A 16,793-nucleotide genomic window follows, 5' to 3' on the forward strand; every position below is an offset into this window, starting at 1 on the left:
AAAATGGAGAAAAGATAGTCTCTTCAACAAGTGGTGCTGGGGAAACTAGAACGCCAAATGTAAAACAATGAGAACATTCTCTCACAGCATATAAAAAAAATAAACTCAAAATTGTTTGAAGACCTAAATATAAGATCTGAAACCATAAAACTCCTAGATGAGGACACAAGTAGAACTCTTTTTAACATAAATCACAGCAATAGTTTCTGGGATCAGTCTCCCAAGGCAAAACAAATACAAGCAAAAATAAGCAAATAGGACCTAATTAAAATTAAAAGCTTTTGCTCAACAAAATGAAAAGACAATCTACAGAATGGGAGAAAATATTTACAAACAATGTGATTAACAAGGGGTTAATGTCCAAAATAGACAAACAATTCACAGAATTTAACATCAAAAGACTAAACGATCAAAATATAGGCAGAAGAGGGGGACATTTTCCCAAAGACACACAGATGGCTAACAGGCATAAGAGAAAGTGCTCAAAATCATCAATTATTAGAGAAATGCAAAGCAGTGAGGTCTACAAATAAATGTTGGAAAGGATGTGGTGAAAAGGGAACCCTCATATACTGCTGTGGTGATTTAGTTGCTAAGTCGTGTCCGACCCCATGGACTGTAACCTGCCAGGCTCCTCTGTCCATGGGATTCTCCAGGCAAGAATACTGGAGTGGGTTGCCATTTCCTTCTCCAGGGGATCTTTCCAATCCAGGGATCAAACCCAGGTCTCCTGTATCGCAGGCAGATTCTTTACCGACTGAGCTATGAGGAAAGCTCATCTTGTTGGGGGGAATGTAAGTTGGTGCAGCCACCTTGGAAAACAGTATGCAGATTCCTTAAAAAAACAAAAGTGGAACTACTGTATGATCTAACAATTCCACTCCTGGATATGTATCTGGAAAAACAAAAACACTAATTGGAAAAGATGCTTACATCCTAATGCTCATAGCAGCACCGTGTGTAAAGCCATGATATGGAAGCAAGCCCCATGCCCATCAACAGGTGACTAGATTACAAAAATGTGTTACATATATGCAATGGAATATTACTCAGCCATTAAAAGAATGAAATACTGCCACTGCAGCAATGTGAATAGACCTAGAGAATATTCAGTGAAATAAATTGGATAAAGATAAATATTTTATGATATCATTTATATATAGAACTGAAAAATAATACAAATGGATTATATGCAAAACAGAAACAGACTCAGAGACACAGAAAACAAACAACTATACATCAATTCAAAAAAAGAAGTTAAGTCTGGTAGTGCAGTAGATGGATTATCTACAGGAAGGAAGGAAATAGATTAACCAGACTACAGTGATTAAAACTGTCCCACGTTTGCAAGGGACAGTCTGAGTGTGTAACAGCTGTCTTAGTTTAAGTATTACAAGAGCCTTCTTTACTCTCCAAAATGTCCCTTTTGGTTATGGGGATAGGGGAGAGGGGAGGGACAAATTAAGGTGATGGCATTATCTGATACAAACTACTACACATAAAAAGATAAGCAACAAGGATATGTTGTATAGCACAGGAGTTATACCCATTATTTTGTAATAACCTATAATACAGCATAATCTGCAAAAAAAAAAAATAAAAATAAAAAATCAAATCAGTATGGTATATACCTGAAACTAATGCAATATTGTAAGTCAACTATACATCAATTAAAAAAAAAAAGAAGATAAATCTGGCAGGGCTATAAACTAATGGATTAGTTACAGAAAGGAAGGAAATAGATTAACGGTGATCATATACCTAGATTTGCGAAGGACAGTTTGTGTAACAGTTGTCCTACTGTATGTATTAAAAGCCTTCTTCACTCTCCATAATGTCCCTTTTACATTCAAAAGTGTCCTGGTTTGGAAGAGACATAACCATGTGACCAAATATGAAGGGAAATGAGAACCTCAGTGATATCGGATAGTAGCAGGGTGAATAGAAGGGAGGAAGGATGTGAGAGAAATCTTGGCATGGTAGAATAATAAGTACTTTTTTGATTCAAGTGGCTGGACAAAACAAAAAGAAAAAAAAACCTCAATAATGGGTTAAAAAAGAAAGTAAAAAAAAAAGAAAAAGAAAAGATTTAGGAGAGAAAATGATGACTTCAGTTTGGAATCTGATGTACTTACTGGCAGGATATGCTGAGCTGTATGGCAGTTTATGGGAAATGTGAGGCTGGAGATATAGCTGCACATATGGAAATGATAACTGAAATCATAAAGCGAATGACACTGCCAAGAAATAAGAGAGTAATCAAAGGTGGCAAAGAGGCCTGGAGGATGTCAAGGAGTACATAGTTACAACTCTCATCTTGTAAATACTAAATGAGGTTAACAGTTCTATAATTCTTGATCATCTTGAACTCAGTCAAAATTACCAACTGCAGATGCAGAATGTTGAGTTTGAAAGTAGCTGATCAGGAAACCAAATGGCGACTTCACAAACTGTTTCCTGCTTGTTATCATTTCATTTAAAAACTTTTATCAACTTTTTCCTTTTGACTATATATTTTGGCCGTGCTATGTGGCTTGTGGGATCTTAGTTCCCCAACCAGGGCTTGAACCCGGGGCCCCTCCAATGGAAGTGCAGAGTCTTAACCACTGGACCACCAGGGAAATCCCTAACATTTTTCTTTTGAATGTGAACTTCTGAGTGTTATGTTATAAATGTACTTCTAGCTCAGGACTAGAGTGATTGATACAAGATAAACAGAGCAGTGACACTGGCCACTCAAGTACCTAACATTCTGTCACTCATTTTCTCAGCATATGTGTATGAATAATGTTATCTTTTCCTAACTAACTTGCTGTAGATTGCCAAGCTGAAGTCTCTCTCACCATTATCAGTGAATACATCAAGACTAAAGAACAAAATTAAGCTTTGTATTATTAGTGCATTCAGAACTATATGCTATATTGACAAATTGCTTAGTGTCCATATATGAAAGCCCAGGATTTACTGTTTCACTTACAGGGAGATATAAATTTTACCTAGGAAAGACCATGTACACTTTAAAATTACTATATGGAGTTGATAAACATATATATAAGGACATTTGAGTTTAATTTTAAGGTTGCTTTGACAAGTGAGGAAAAAAAGTGCATTTAAAACTTTTACATTTTGTAAGGCAAATTCATTTTTTTTTGCTCTTAAAACAAAGCCATATGAAAATATTTTAAGTACAAAATTCTATTTAACCGTCCAGAAAGTTGAAATTAAACCACAGGAATACTGGCCTACTTTTAAGCTTGTCTCCTTTAAAAGAAACTTCAATGTTTCAGTATCAAGAGTATACATAATCTACAAGTCTAACTGAAAACAGTGGCTTTGCAATTATTTAACTATCTTTTCATTCATTTTAAAAATTCATTTTTTGGAGGAAAAACAGTTTTAAAGTAGGCCACGTATTTCTTTGTATATCTAAAAACAAATGGTACATTGCACTGGAATCATATTAACTTTATGAAGGAGAAAATAGAGCAGGATAATTAATATTTTCAAGAAATTTCAATACATTTCAAACCTTAAACTACTGTCAAAATGACAAAGGGCAGAAACTCTATTATGATTCTCTGAAAAGTAGACAATGTGTTTTTAATACCTGCTTGGAAGAGAACTGTGTGTTTCCAGTTAAAATTCAGATTCTTTGCCAATACTGTGAAATGAATTAAAGCAGTATGGGAATCTACAACATGCAGTTTATTACTCATCAATGCAACCAATTTTTCCAGGTTGGCACTGGGCCTCTCAGTGTAAAACTGCTAATTTTTAATACAACCACCATGGGAAGCTTGTTCCTGATGGTAAAGCACATTCAGTAATAAATTGTAAACAGTAACTAAATGACTGGCTAGAATTTCTCTAGACAATACCCTGTTTGACATTATTAATGGTTTTATCTTTGCTTTTTTGAAAATGAACTGCAATATTCATGTCATTAGAAAAATTCTGCAAACCATTTTTGGCAAGTTAATATGTATAGTAAACAATCTATGCAGATGCTGAACATCCTAGGATGATCATACAGCTAAATAATTATGTCAATGATACGTTCAGAGGATAAGGCAAAATAAACTGTTATTTTCTATGTTCCCTGAATTTCTAAGCTCACGTTTTAAAGCTGAGATCTTGAACAGGTTATTATCACTTCAAGTGTTTTCCTCAATTTTAGGGTGCTATTAACTTCAGTTTGCCTCATCAACATATGGGCAAGTAAATGAAACAAGAAAATCAAAGTGGTCAAATGTGTCCAAAGAATTCTTTTGTATACCAAAAGATCCAATTTAAAGCAACAGTTTTTAAGCATAAGGAAATGAAAAGAAGACATAAAGATATATTTGTATTTTCTCTTAGGTCATCCACTTCTATAAAGTTCTATAGTTATTGTGGGTTTTACATAAAAATATCCGGGAAAGAGAAAGCAGTAATTTTGAGAGATCTTCCATGTTTCATAAAATCACTTTAAATACAGATATATCTCAACAGTGAACTCAAGAACTATGTAAAAGAGCATTTTCTCAGCCACTCAGTAGACTTCTGAAGTTCTTTCCCCTGAAGTTTGTGACACCCATTTATATTACACCTGAGTTATTTTCACATTCAAAAAATAATTTTCATGAGATTTTAATACTTTATACTATATTCTCATACAAAGAATATATACTGCAATGCTTAATCATTAAAAAAAGAATTTTAAGGGAAAAATAACAATTTTTTGAATATGAACATTCTTAGTATTAGCAACAGAGAAGGCAATGGCACCCAACTCCAGTACTCTTGCCTGAAAATCCACAGATGGAGGAGCCTGGTTGGCTGCAGTCTATGGGGTCGCAAAGAGTCGGACACGACTGAGCGACTTCCCTTTCACTTTTCACTTTCACGCATTGGAGAAGGAAATGGCAGCCCACTCCAGTGTTCTTGCCTGGAGAATCCTAGGGATGGCGGGGCCTGGTGGGCTGCCGTCTATGGGGTCGCACAGAGTCGGACATGACTGAAGTGACTTAGCAGCAGCAGCAGTATTAGCAAAGCTATTACTGTCAAATAGATTTTTATGAGTAGTACTGACTAAAAAACATAAGCTATCCAAAGTAAACACAGGAAATATGGGGAAGAATTAATTAGGGGTTTGGTACTTTGTGAACACCCACATTCTTACCAAATTGTGTAGAGAAAGTCAAGTTTCATTCAAAAATTTCCTGTATTAAAGAAAAAGTGCATGTCTAAATTTAGATTTTACTTCCACTTCTGGCCAAAATGACACAATGAATCAGATATACCCCTGCTTGAAACAAAAAATCATATGTAGTGTATAAAAAATGGTTTTCCCCTAAAGACTCCACCAGAAAATTACTAGAGCTAGTCAATGAATATAGTAAAGTTGCAGGATACAAAATTAATACACAGAAATCCCTTGCATCCTTACACAATAACAGTGAGAAAACAGAAAGAGAAATTAAGGAAATAATTCCATTCACCATTGCAAAGAAAAGAATAAAATACTTAGGAATAACCCTACCTAAATAAACAAAAGACCTATATATAGAAAACTATAAAACACTGATGAAAGAAATCAAAGAGGACACAAATAGATGGAGAAATATACCATGTTCATGGATCGGAAGAATCAATACAGTGAAAATGAGTATACTACCCAAAGCAATCTATAGATTCAATGCGATCTCTATCAAGCTACCAACGATATGTTTCACAGAACTAGAACAAATAATTTCACAATTTGTATGGAAACACAAAAAACCTCGAATAGCCAAAGCTATCTTGAGAAAGAAGAAGGGAACTGGAGGAATCAACCTGCCTGACTTCAGACTATACTACAAAGCTACAGTTATCAAGACAGTATGGTACTGGCACAAAGACAGAAACATAGATCAATGGAACAAAATAGAAATCCCAGAGATAAATCCACGCACCTATGGACACCTTATCTTTGACAAAGGAGGCAAGAATATACAATGGAGAAAAGACAATCTCTTTAACAAGTGGTGCTGGGAAATCTGGTCAACCACTTGTAAAAGAATGAAACTAGAACACTTTCTAACACCATACACAAAAATAATCTCAAAATGGGTCAAAGGTCTAAATGTAAAACCAGAAACTATAAAACTCCTAGAGGAAAACATAGGAAAAACACTCTCTGACATAAATCAGAGCAGGATCCTCTATGACCCACCTCCCAGAGTAATGGAAATAAAAGCAAAAATAAACAAATGGGACCTAATTAAACTTAAAAGCTTTTGCACAAAGAAGGAAACTATAAGCAAGGTGAAAAGACAGCCTTCAGAATGGGAGAAAATAATAGCAAATGAAGCAACTGACAAAGAATTATTCTCAAAAATATACAAGCAACTCCTGCAGCCCAATTCCAGAAAAAAAAAAAAAAAGCCACCTAATCAAAAAATGGGCCAAAGAACTAAATCGACATTTCTCCAAAGAAGACATACAAATGGCTAACAAACACATGAAAAGATGCTCAACATCACTCATTATCAGAGAAATGCAAATCAAAACCACAATGAGGTACCATCTCACATCAGTCAGAAAGGCTGCTATCAAAAGTCTACAAGCAATAAATGCTGGAGACGGTGTGGAGAAAAGGGAACCCTCTTACATTGCTGGTGGGAATGCAAACTAGTACAGCCACTATGGAGAACAGTGTGCAGATTCCTTAAAATACTGGAAATAGAACTGCCATATGACCCAGCAATCCCACTGCTGGGCATACACACCGAGGAAACCACAATTGAAAGAGACATGTGTATCCCAGTGTTCATTGCAGCACTGTTTATAATAGCCAGGACATGGAAGCAACCTAGATGTCCATAGGCAGATGAATGGATAAGAAAGCTGTGGTACATGTACACACTGGAATATTACTCAGCTATTAAAAAGAATGCATTTGAATCAGTTCTAATGAGGTGGGTGAAACTGGAGCCTATTATACAGAGTGAAGTAAGTCAGAAAGAAAAATACTAATACAGTATACTAACACATATATATGGAATTTAGAAAGATAGTAATGATGACCCTATATGTGAGATAGCAAAAGAGACACAGATGTAAAGAACAGACTTTTGGACTCTGTGGGAGAAGGCAAGGGTGGGATGATTTGAGGGAATAGCATTGAAACATGTATATTATCATATATGAAATAGATCGCCAGCCCAGGTTTGATGCATGAGACAGGGTGCTCAGGGATGGTGCACTGGGATGATCCTGAGGGATGGGATGGGGAGGGAGGTGGGAGGGAGGGTCAGGATGGGGAACACATGTACACCCATGGCTGATTCATGTGAATGTATGGCAAAAACTACCACAACATTATAATTAGCCTCCAACTAAAATAAATTAAAAAGAATAATAAAAAATGGTTTTCAAGATGCAAATATTAGACAATAGGCAATGATTTCTGAGAGATGGGAAAAGAAAGTGACCCCCATGACTTTTCCAAGCTTACTGCCTGGAGTTTCTAGTTATAGGATAGGAAGAGGAAACCCAGAAGGAGTCTAGGGAAGCCCAGGCAGCTAGGATTTACAAGGCAAAGTTTCAGAGATGAGAGCCACACACCACACCAAGGGTCCCTTCTTGGGTCTTCAACTGAGTACTAATGACCAGCCCATGCATGGAAACTACCTAAGGCTGGAGAAACAAACAAACAAACAAACAAACAAAAATGCACACTTGACAGTTTTAGAGAGAATTAATACTTTAAGCTCACACAGGCTACAACAGTTCCTGTTCTCAACTATCAGACAGGAAAATCTCATAAATTAATGGGGCATCTGGCACAATACTCAGAAAGGCTTTGCCTCACTTGTAGAAAATTAGACCTGGATGGCACCCCACTCCAGTACTCTTTCCTGGAAAATCCCATGGACGGAGGAGCCTGGTAGGCTGCAGTCCATGTGGCCGCTAAGAGTCGGACACGACTGAGTGACTTCACTTTGACTTTTCACTCTCATGCATTGGAGAAGGAAATGGCAACCCACTCCAGTGTTCGTGCCTGGAGAATCCCAGGGATGGGGCAGTCTGGTGGGCTGCCGCCTATGGGGTCACAGAGAGTCGGACACGACTGAGGTGACTTAGCAGCAGCAGCAGCAAATCTTCCCAAGTAACTTAAGTGAATACAAAACAAAGCTTAGGAATATTTAGAGAAATGCGAAAATACCAGCACTCAACAAATTCAAAATGTCTATCATCCAACCAAAAATTATCAGGGAAAAAAAAGGCAGGAAAATACAACCCATAAGGAGAAGAAAATTCAGTCAATCAAAACTAACAAAGATTATGACTAGTAAGTGAATGGAAAAAAGGGAAATCATATGAAATATTCAATCTCCCCCAAAGGTAGTAAAAATTAAAAAGGGACACAAAGAAATAGAACAAATAGAAAATAGTAAGACTATAGACTTTAACCCACTCTTGTGAATCCAATTATTATATGTAAATGGTCTAAGCACTCCAGTGAAAAGATAGAGACATAAGATTGGATAAAAAAGCAAGACCCAACTATATGCTGCCTAAAAGAAACCCTTTAAATAAAGACACAAATAGGTTAAGTGGAAAGGAGGGAAAAATATGTCAAAAGGATACAGAATGACTGAAAAACACTACTGATCAACATGACCTAATAAACATGTAAAGAACAAACAACAGAAATGTACATGGGACATTCACCAAGGTGAACTATACTCTAAGCCATAAAACAAGTCCCAATAATTTAAAAAGAATCCAAGTCATAGAAAGTATGTTCTCTGACCACAATAGAATTAAGAGTCAATAACATGGTCAAAGGGCAATTATAAAGTATTTTGATCTGAATTAAAAAGGAAAAAGTTATGGGATATATCATATCAAAACATGAAAGTGAAGAGTGAAAGTTGTTCAGTTGTGTAGGAGTATTTGCAACCCCACAGACTATACAAACCATGGAACTTTCCAGATCAGAATACTGGAGTGGGTAGTCTTTCCCTTCTCCAGGGTATTTTCCCAACCCAGGGATCGAACCCGGGTCTCCTGCATTGCAGGTGGATTCTTTACCAGCTGAGCCACAAGAGAAGCAAAACATGAGATGAGGTGTAGCTAAAACAGTAATCAGAGGGAAATTTATAGGACTCAATCACTAGATTTAAAAAATATCAAATCTGGGAGTTCCCTTGTAGCCTAGTGGTTAGGACTCCAGGTTTCCAATGCAGTGGCCATGGTTCAATCCTCGGTCAGGGAACTGAGATCCTGCAAAACGTGTGGTGCAGTCAAAAAAAAAAAAAAAAGAAAGAAAAGTATCAGATTAATAACCTCAGTTGCCATGTTAAGAAACTAACAGCAAATTAAACCTGAAGCAAGCAGAAGAAAAAAATAATAAAGATCAGAGTAAAAAAATCAGTGAAACAGAAAACAGAATTACACAGAAAAAAAAATCAAAGAAATCAAAAGCTATTTCTCTCAATCAAGTTGGTAAGTCTCTAGCAAGACTTATCAGGGAAAAGAGAAGACACAAACTGTTAACATTAAGAATGAGAGCTAATACTGCTTCACATTCTGCAGTAGTATACTAAAAGGATAATAAAGGAAACTATGAAAAACTTTATGCTAATACAATGAAAACATGATATGGACAAATTCCTCAAAGCATACACACTAACAAAGCTCATACAAGAAAAAATAATTGGAATTTGTAATAAAAAGATCTTCCCTTAATAAAGGTAACTATAGGTTCAGATGGTTTCCCTGGTGAATTTCAAGGAAGATATAATATTGAACACATATCTTCTAGAAAATTGAAGAGAAAGAAATACATTCCAACACATTCTCTGACAGTATTACCCTGATCCAAACTCAAAGACATTACAAGAAAACTACAGACCAACTCATCAGTGATGAACAGAGACATAAGTATTTTAAATAAAATTTTATCATATTTCGGAGTCAAGTAGGGTGTATTATAGAAATTCAAAGTTAGTTTCACCATGTTGGTGGTTTTTTAGCTAAGTCATATCCAATTCTTGCAACCTCCCATCAGGCTCCTTTGTCCATGAGATTTTTCCAGGCAAGAATACTGAAGTGGTTGCCATTTCCTTCTCCAGGGGATGTTCCTGACCCAGGGATTGAACCCAAGTGTCTTGCAATGCAGGCAGATTCTTTACAGACTGAGCCACTATATTTAAAAAATTTAAAAGCCATATGGTCACTTCAATAGATACAGAGAAATACTTGACACAACCAACATTCAATCTTGATTAAAACAAAACAAACACCACTCACCCCCTAAAAGGGAACTTGCTCAATCTTTTATAAGTATTATATGAAAAACCTACACCTAGCCAGACATCCTGGAATGTGAAGTCAAGTGGGCCTTAGAAAGCATCACTATGAACAGAGCTAGTGGAGGTGAAAGAATTCCAATGGAACTATTTCAAATCCTGAAAGATGATGATGTGAAAGTGATGCACTTAATATGCCAGCAAATTTGAAAAACTCAGCAGTGGCCACAGGACTGGAAAAGGTCAGTTTTCATTCCAGTTCCAAAGAAAGGCAATGCTAAAGAATGCTCAAACTACCGCACAATTGCACTCATCTCACACGCTAATAAAGTAATGCTCAAAATTCTGCAAGCCAGGCTTCAGCAATACGTGAACTGTGAACTTCCAGATGTTCAAGCTGGTTTAGAAAAGGCAGAGGAACCAGAGATCAAATTGCCAACATCCGCTGGATCATCAAAAATCAAGAGTCCCCAAAAAACATCTATTTCAGCTTTATTGACTATGCCAAAGCCTTTGACTGTGTGGATTACAATAAACTGTGGAAAATTCTGAAAGAGATGGGAATACCAGACCACCTGACCTGCCTCTTGAGAAATCTGTACGCAGGTCAGGAGGCAACAGTTAGAACTGGACATGGAACAACAGACTGGTTCCAAATAGGAAAAGGAGTACGTCAAGGCTGTATACTGTCACCTTGCTTAACTTAAATGCAGAGTACATCATGAGAAACGCTCGACTGGAAGCACAAGCTGGAATCAAGATTGCCAGCAGAAATATCAATAACCTCAGATATGCAGATGACACCACCCTTATGGCAGAAAGTGAAGAGGAACTAAAAAGGCTCTTGATGAAAGTAAAAGAGGAGAGTGAAAAAGTTGGCTTAAAGCTCAACATTCAGAAAACTAAGATCATGGCATACAGTCCCATCACTTCATGGGAAATAGATGGGGAAACAGTGGCAGACTTTATTTTTTGGGGCTCCAAAATCACTGCAGATGGTGATTACAGCCATGAAATTAAAAGACGCTTACTCTTTGGAAGGAAAGTTATGACCAACCTAGATAGCATATTAAAAAGCAGAACTAGTCAAGGCTATGGTTTTTCCAGTGGTCACGTATGGATGTAAGAGTTGGACTGTGAAGAAAGCTGAGTGCTGAAGAATTGATGCTTTTGAACTGTGGTGTTGGAGAAGACCCTTGAGAGTCCCTTGGACTCCAAGGAGATCCAACCAATCCATTCTGAAGGAGATCAGCCCTGGGATTTCTTTGGAAGGAATGATGCTAAAGCTGAAAGTCCAGTACTTTGGCCACCTCGTGAAGAGTTGACTCACTGGAAAAGACCCTGATGCTGGGAGGGATTGGGGGCAGGAGAAGGCGACAACAGAGGATGAGATGGCTGGATGGCATCACTGACTCGACGGACATGAGTTTGGGTGAACTCCGGGAGATGGTGATGGACAGGTAGGCCTGGCGTGCTGCAGTTCATGGGGTCGCAAAGAGTTGGACACGACTGAGCGACTGAACTGAACTGACTGAACATCATTACTTAATGATGAAAGATTGAATGTTTTTATCTAATAATATGAAAAGCCAAGAATGTTTGTTCTTACCATTTTTATTTAATACCTTAATTAAAGGTCCTAGCCAGGACAATAAGGAAGCATTTCTTCAATTTCACGTTTTTTAAAAATAGAAACAGATGGTAAGTCAGGCTTTGTGAGGCCATTTGGTCTTTATGGCAACTACTGAACCTGCTACTGTAGCATGAAAGCAGGAGAGATAATGGATATATAAATATGTTTGAATAAAACCTTATTTATAAGAACAGGTTTGCTGACTCATGAAATAATGGAAAAAAAGAAAAAAAAAGAAAATGTATCCAGATTAAAAAGGAAGAAAACTATCTTTATTCACAGATGGTTATCAAATGATCATCTATGTAGAAGACTGCTAAATCTATTTAAAAAAAAGTAGAATGAGTTTAGCAAGGCTGCAGAATACAATCAAAATGCAAAAATTATATTTCTATCTGGTAGGGATGAGCAATTATAAATTGAAATTTTAAAAGTTTCATTTACAACAGCATTAAGAAATATGAAATACTTTAGTATGACAAATACTAAATACCACAAAAGATGTCTGAAACCTGTATAGTAAAAACTACAAACCTGCTGAAATTCAAAAAGACCTAAATAAATTGAGAGAGACACCAGATTCATGAATCAGAAGACTCAATACTGAGATGCACATTCTTTTCAAATATGACCTATGGTTTTTTTGGTCTGTGCTGCACTGCTTGTGCGACCTCAGTTCTCCAACCAGAGACTGCATGTGGGCCACGGCAGTGGACGCCTGGAATCCTAACCACTAGGCCATCAGGCAACTCCCTGATCTACGGATTTAATGCAAGCCCAGTCAAAATTCCAGCATCATTATGGGAAAAAATCAACAGTCTCATTCTAAAATGCACATGAAAATACAAATAACTTTGTAAAAGATGAACAAAGTTGGAGAACTTATTCTACCTAATTTCAGGCTTTACTAGTATAAAGCTACAGTCATCAAGAAAGTATGGCACTGATAGCAAGAGAGATAATAACCCTTCCAATAAGTGGTGCTAGAATGATTACAGTGTTCACCAAATGCAAAAAAAAAAACAAAACAAAAAAAAGAACTTTTATTCATACTTTGGACTACATAAAAACATTAAGCCAAAATGAATGAGATCTAAAATAAACTGATCACATCAAGTGCTAGTAAGGATGTGGAACAAGCAGAACTCAAACTGCCATGGGAATGTAAAATGATGCAATCACTTTGAAAACATCATGGAAATTCCTTAAGAAATTAAACATATGAACCACACATTCCACATGCATTTACCTAAAAGAAATGAATTATATGTTCATACAAAGACTTGTATGTGAAAGTTCATAGTAACTTTTTAAAATGATAGTTACAAACTGGGAACAGCCTCCAATGTCATCAACAGGTGAATGGATAAACAGTGTTAATATACATACAAAAGAACACCACTGACTAACAGAAAAGAATGCACTACTAGTATCTGAAACATGGATACATCTCCAAATAATTATGCTGCATGAAAGCAAACAGAAAAAAAGAGTACTATTGCATATTGTATGATTCCATTCATATAAAATCTTAAAAAATGTAAATTAACTTAGTTATGAGTATTTGCTTGGGGAGGGAAAAATTACAAAAGGGCATGAGGAATCTTTCAGTGGAGATGAACACGCATATTGTATTTTGTGATTATGGCTTCACAGGTATATATATCTGTCAAACATTAAATTTTACACTTTAATCATGTATAAATTTATTGTATTAATTATGCCTTCTCAATGAAGCTGTTTAAATAATTCAGTAAAAATCTGTGAAAGACAATTTATCTGAATAGAGGAATTAATAGAGATGCTTCTATCAATTTATCTCTTTGAAATTTGACTGATTTAACATCTTTAAATTTAACTTAAGTCACTTAATAAGCTCATTTAAATAGTTCATTTAAAATGCTGGCAAAATTCTCCCACAAGAAAGCCATTGCACAACAAATTAATTGTTCCAGTGTCCAAAATACAGTTCTAGTTCTCACAGAAGGGCTTATTCTCGGTTCTACAGGCACTTATGGTGAATCATATTTATGTATGCATTTAAATCAAATATAAAAATATAAGTGCTGGAATAAACTTGTTAGTAGCCTGTTTGTTGACAAAAACCTGACATCCAATTGGTCCACTTAACTTTCCTTCTGATAAGACAACTCATCTGTGTTCATACTTCTGTCACTTCTAATATATTTTTTTTTAAATAAATAAGGGTATCAACTTTCATCCTTCATAGTTTTTTATAAATATCATCAATCAGAAACTACTTCTGTAGTAAACCTACAAATTAAGTAATCTTTTTAGTTACCTCCAATGTTGAATGATTAATAATTTAAAATAATTCTTTGCTGCCAGAAATCTTCCTGGGAAGAAAAGGAGTGAGGTGGGTATCAAGGGATGAATGGGGTCTCCTGTATATAAGCCATTCCATACATCAAATGGTTCTTGAAGGCTACATATTAGATAGTTGAGAATTTACCCTTCCCACTAGAAGACTGTTCTGGAGAAAAAGTTAAAAAGACCAATCAAGTAATTTAAAAATTGTAATTAATAGTTCAAAGTAGATATAATTCTTTTTAGTCCCAGTTTTAAATTGGAGATAAACAAGTTGGAGCTATTAATGACTGCCCCCACCCCACTCACCACAGAGCTGAAAGATAAGTTTGGAGTAGAAAATAAGCTAATATTTACTTTTCCTTTATGACTGGTGTTCTCTTTAGACTTCCCTGGTGGCTCAGATGGTAAAGCATTTGCCTACAATGCGGGAGACCTGGGTTCAATCCTTGGGTCGGGAAGATCTCCTGGAGAAGGAAACGGCAACCCACTCCAGTATTCTTACCTGGAAAATCCCATGGACGGAGGAACCTCGTAGGCTACAGTCCACAGGGTCACAAAGAGTCGGACATGACTGAGCAACTTCACTTTTCTTTCTTATGATGGGTAACCAGTGCAAGAGGTGTAGGAATAGTATTATCAGACAAAAGAGGTCCATGGAGTGAACAAACCATGTGGTCAATCAGCTGATATACAGTTGAATCAGTGAGAGCTGGTTTAGTTATGATTATCTACAGAAATCTACAGAAAAACTTCTCAATCATGTTAATTTGAAAAATTATCAAAAGGATTTAGTTACTATAGTCTTAAATTTCATTATCTATTCAATAACGAGTAAAAATTCAAGGATGAATATTCCTACGAGTGCAATGGATTCTACTTCTCCCACATTTCTTAACTAAAATATACACAATATGAGCTTCCCCGGTGGCTCAGTTGGTAAAGAACCCGCCTACCAATGCAGGAGATGTAAGGGATGCATGTTCGATCCCCAGGTCGGGCCTATCCTATGGAGAAGGAAATGGCAACCCCTTCAGTACTCTTTGGAGAAGGCAATGGCACCCCACTCCAGTACTCGTGCCTGGAAAATTCCATGGACGGAGGAGCCTGGTAGGCTGCAGTCCATGGGGTCGCTGAGAGTTGGACACGACTGAGCGACTTCACTTTCACTTTTCACTTTCATGTATTGGAGAAGGAAATGGCAACCCACTCCAGTGTTCTTGCCTGGAGAATCCCAGGGACGGGGGAGCCTGGTGGGCTGCTGTCTATGGGGTCACACAGAGTCAGACATGACTGAAGTGACTTAGCATAGCATAGCATAGCATAGCATAGCATAGCATCAGTACTCTTGCCTGGAAAATTCCATGGACAGAGGAGACTGGCAGGCTGTCTGTGGGGTCGCAAAGAGTTGGACATGATTGAGTCTGCATGCATGCATGCACACACACATACAATATATGCAATAATGCATAATCATGAGGTGATCCACACAATTAGTGTATTATACACCTTTCAATTACACATTCTTTGATACATTTCTATACATGCTGTAAAGTTATAAACAGGTTACTCAAATAACTACCAAATAAACACAGTAACAGCATCATAAAATTCTTAAAATATGTAAAAGTAGTACTGATCTTTGTCACTGAAATACAGTTCTCTAAAAATTAGGTAAGATTAAGTGCAGTTTTAAGGATTCATAGGTAAAAAGAGACACAACTGCACATGTAAAATTGAAACTGGTATATATATATGCTCCTTTGAAAACATTTGCATACCCTTTTCTCAAGATTAAGTGTCAAAAAAAGTGGTCAGGTATTAACTGTCTTCTGAATTATAGCACAAAGCCAACTAGACAGGGCTAACAAAATTAAGTCCTAGTGCTTAAGTCCCTAAGTACCACTTAATTTTACATATATTTGTTTCAAAACCAATATATGTCTCTGGGTACCAAGTATAAAATAACCACCTTTGCCTGAAAAATGTTCATCACAATACTTTCACAAAAGACATTTTTATTTAAAAAAATCTAAATACTCAATGAAATGTAAATACAAAATGACTGAAAAGTTTGCCTATAGTCTGATAGAAAAGCCATTTCTATTAACAGCTCTGTACTTGCTATTTCATAGCCTTACATAGCTGTGACCTTCCTCTTCTAAAATGTATACTCAAATCAGGCACAAAGTCTTGAGCTAAGTCATTCTACAGTGCATAGGAGAAGTATCGTATTTGTGAAAAGGCACAAAAACCTATTAATTGAATGAATAAATTGCCTATTAACGGAAAGCAACGAACAGTGAAAGGGTAAACATACATTAAAATGGGGGGCGGTATTTGGAAATGCATTTTGTACTAATGCCATTCAGGTTTGTGTGTGTGCATGTACACTCAGCTGTATTCAGATTTATTTCTAAAGATACTATGAAATTTTGTGAAGTGGCTCAGTCATGTCCAACTCTCTGCCACCCCATGGACTGTAGCCTACCAGGCTCCTCTGTCCATGGAATTTTCTAGGCAAGAATACTGGAGTGGGTTGCCATTTCCTT

The 16,793-nt window shown here is 36.6% G+C and overlaps 1 non-coding gene across 1 annotated transcript; it reads right to left on the reverse strand.

Moving 5' to 3' along the window:
- Window positions 1-2,548: 2,548 nt before the first annotated feature.
- Window positions 2,549-2,621, reverse strand: TRNAG-UCC (transfer RNA glycine (anticodon UCC)). Its single transcript has one exon. It is a non-coding gene; the product is annotated as a tRNA-Gly (tRNA).
- Window positions 2,622-16,793: the final 14,172 nt, after the last annotated feature.

This window comes from Bubalus kerabau, chromosome 3 (assembly GCF_029407905.1).
Source record: "Bubalus kerabau isolate K-KA32 ecotype Philippines breed swamp buffalo chromosome 3, PCC_UOA_SB_1v2, whole genome shotgun sequence".
NCBI lineage: Eukaryota > Metazoa > Chordata > Mammalia > Artiodactyla > Bovidae > Bubalus > Bubalus kerabau.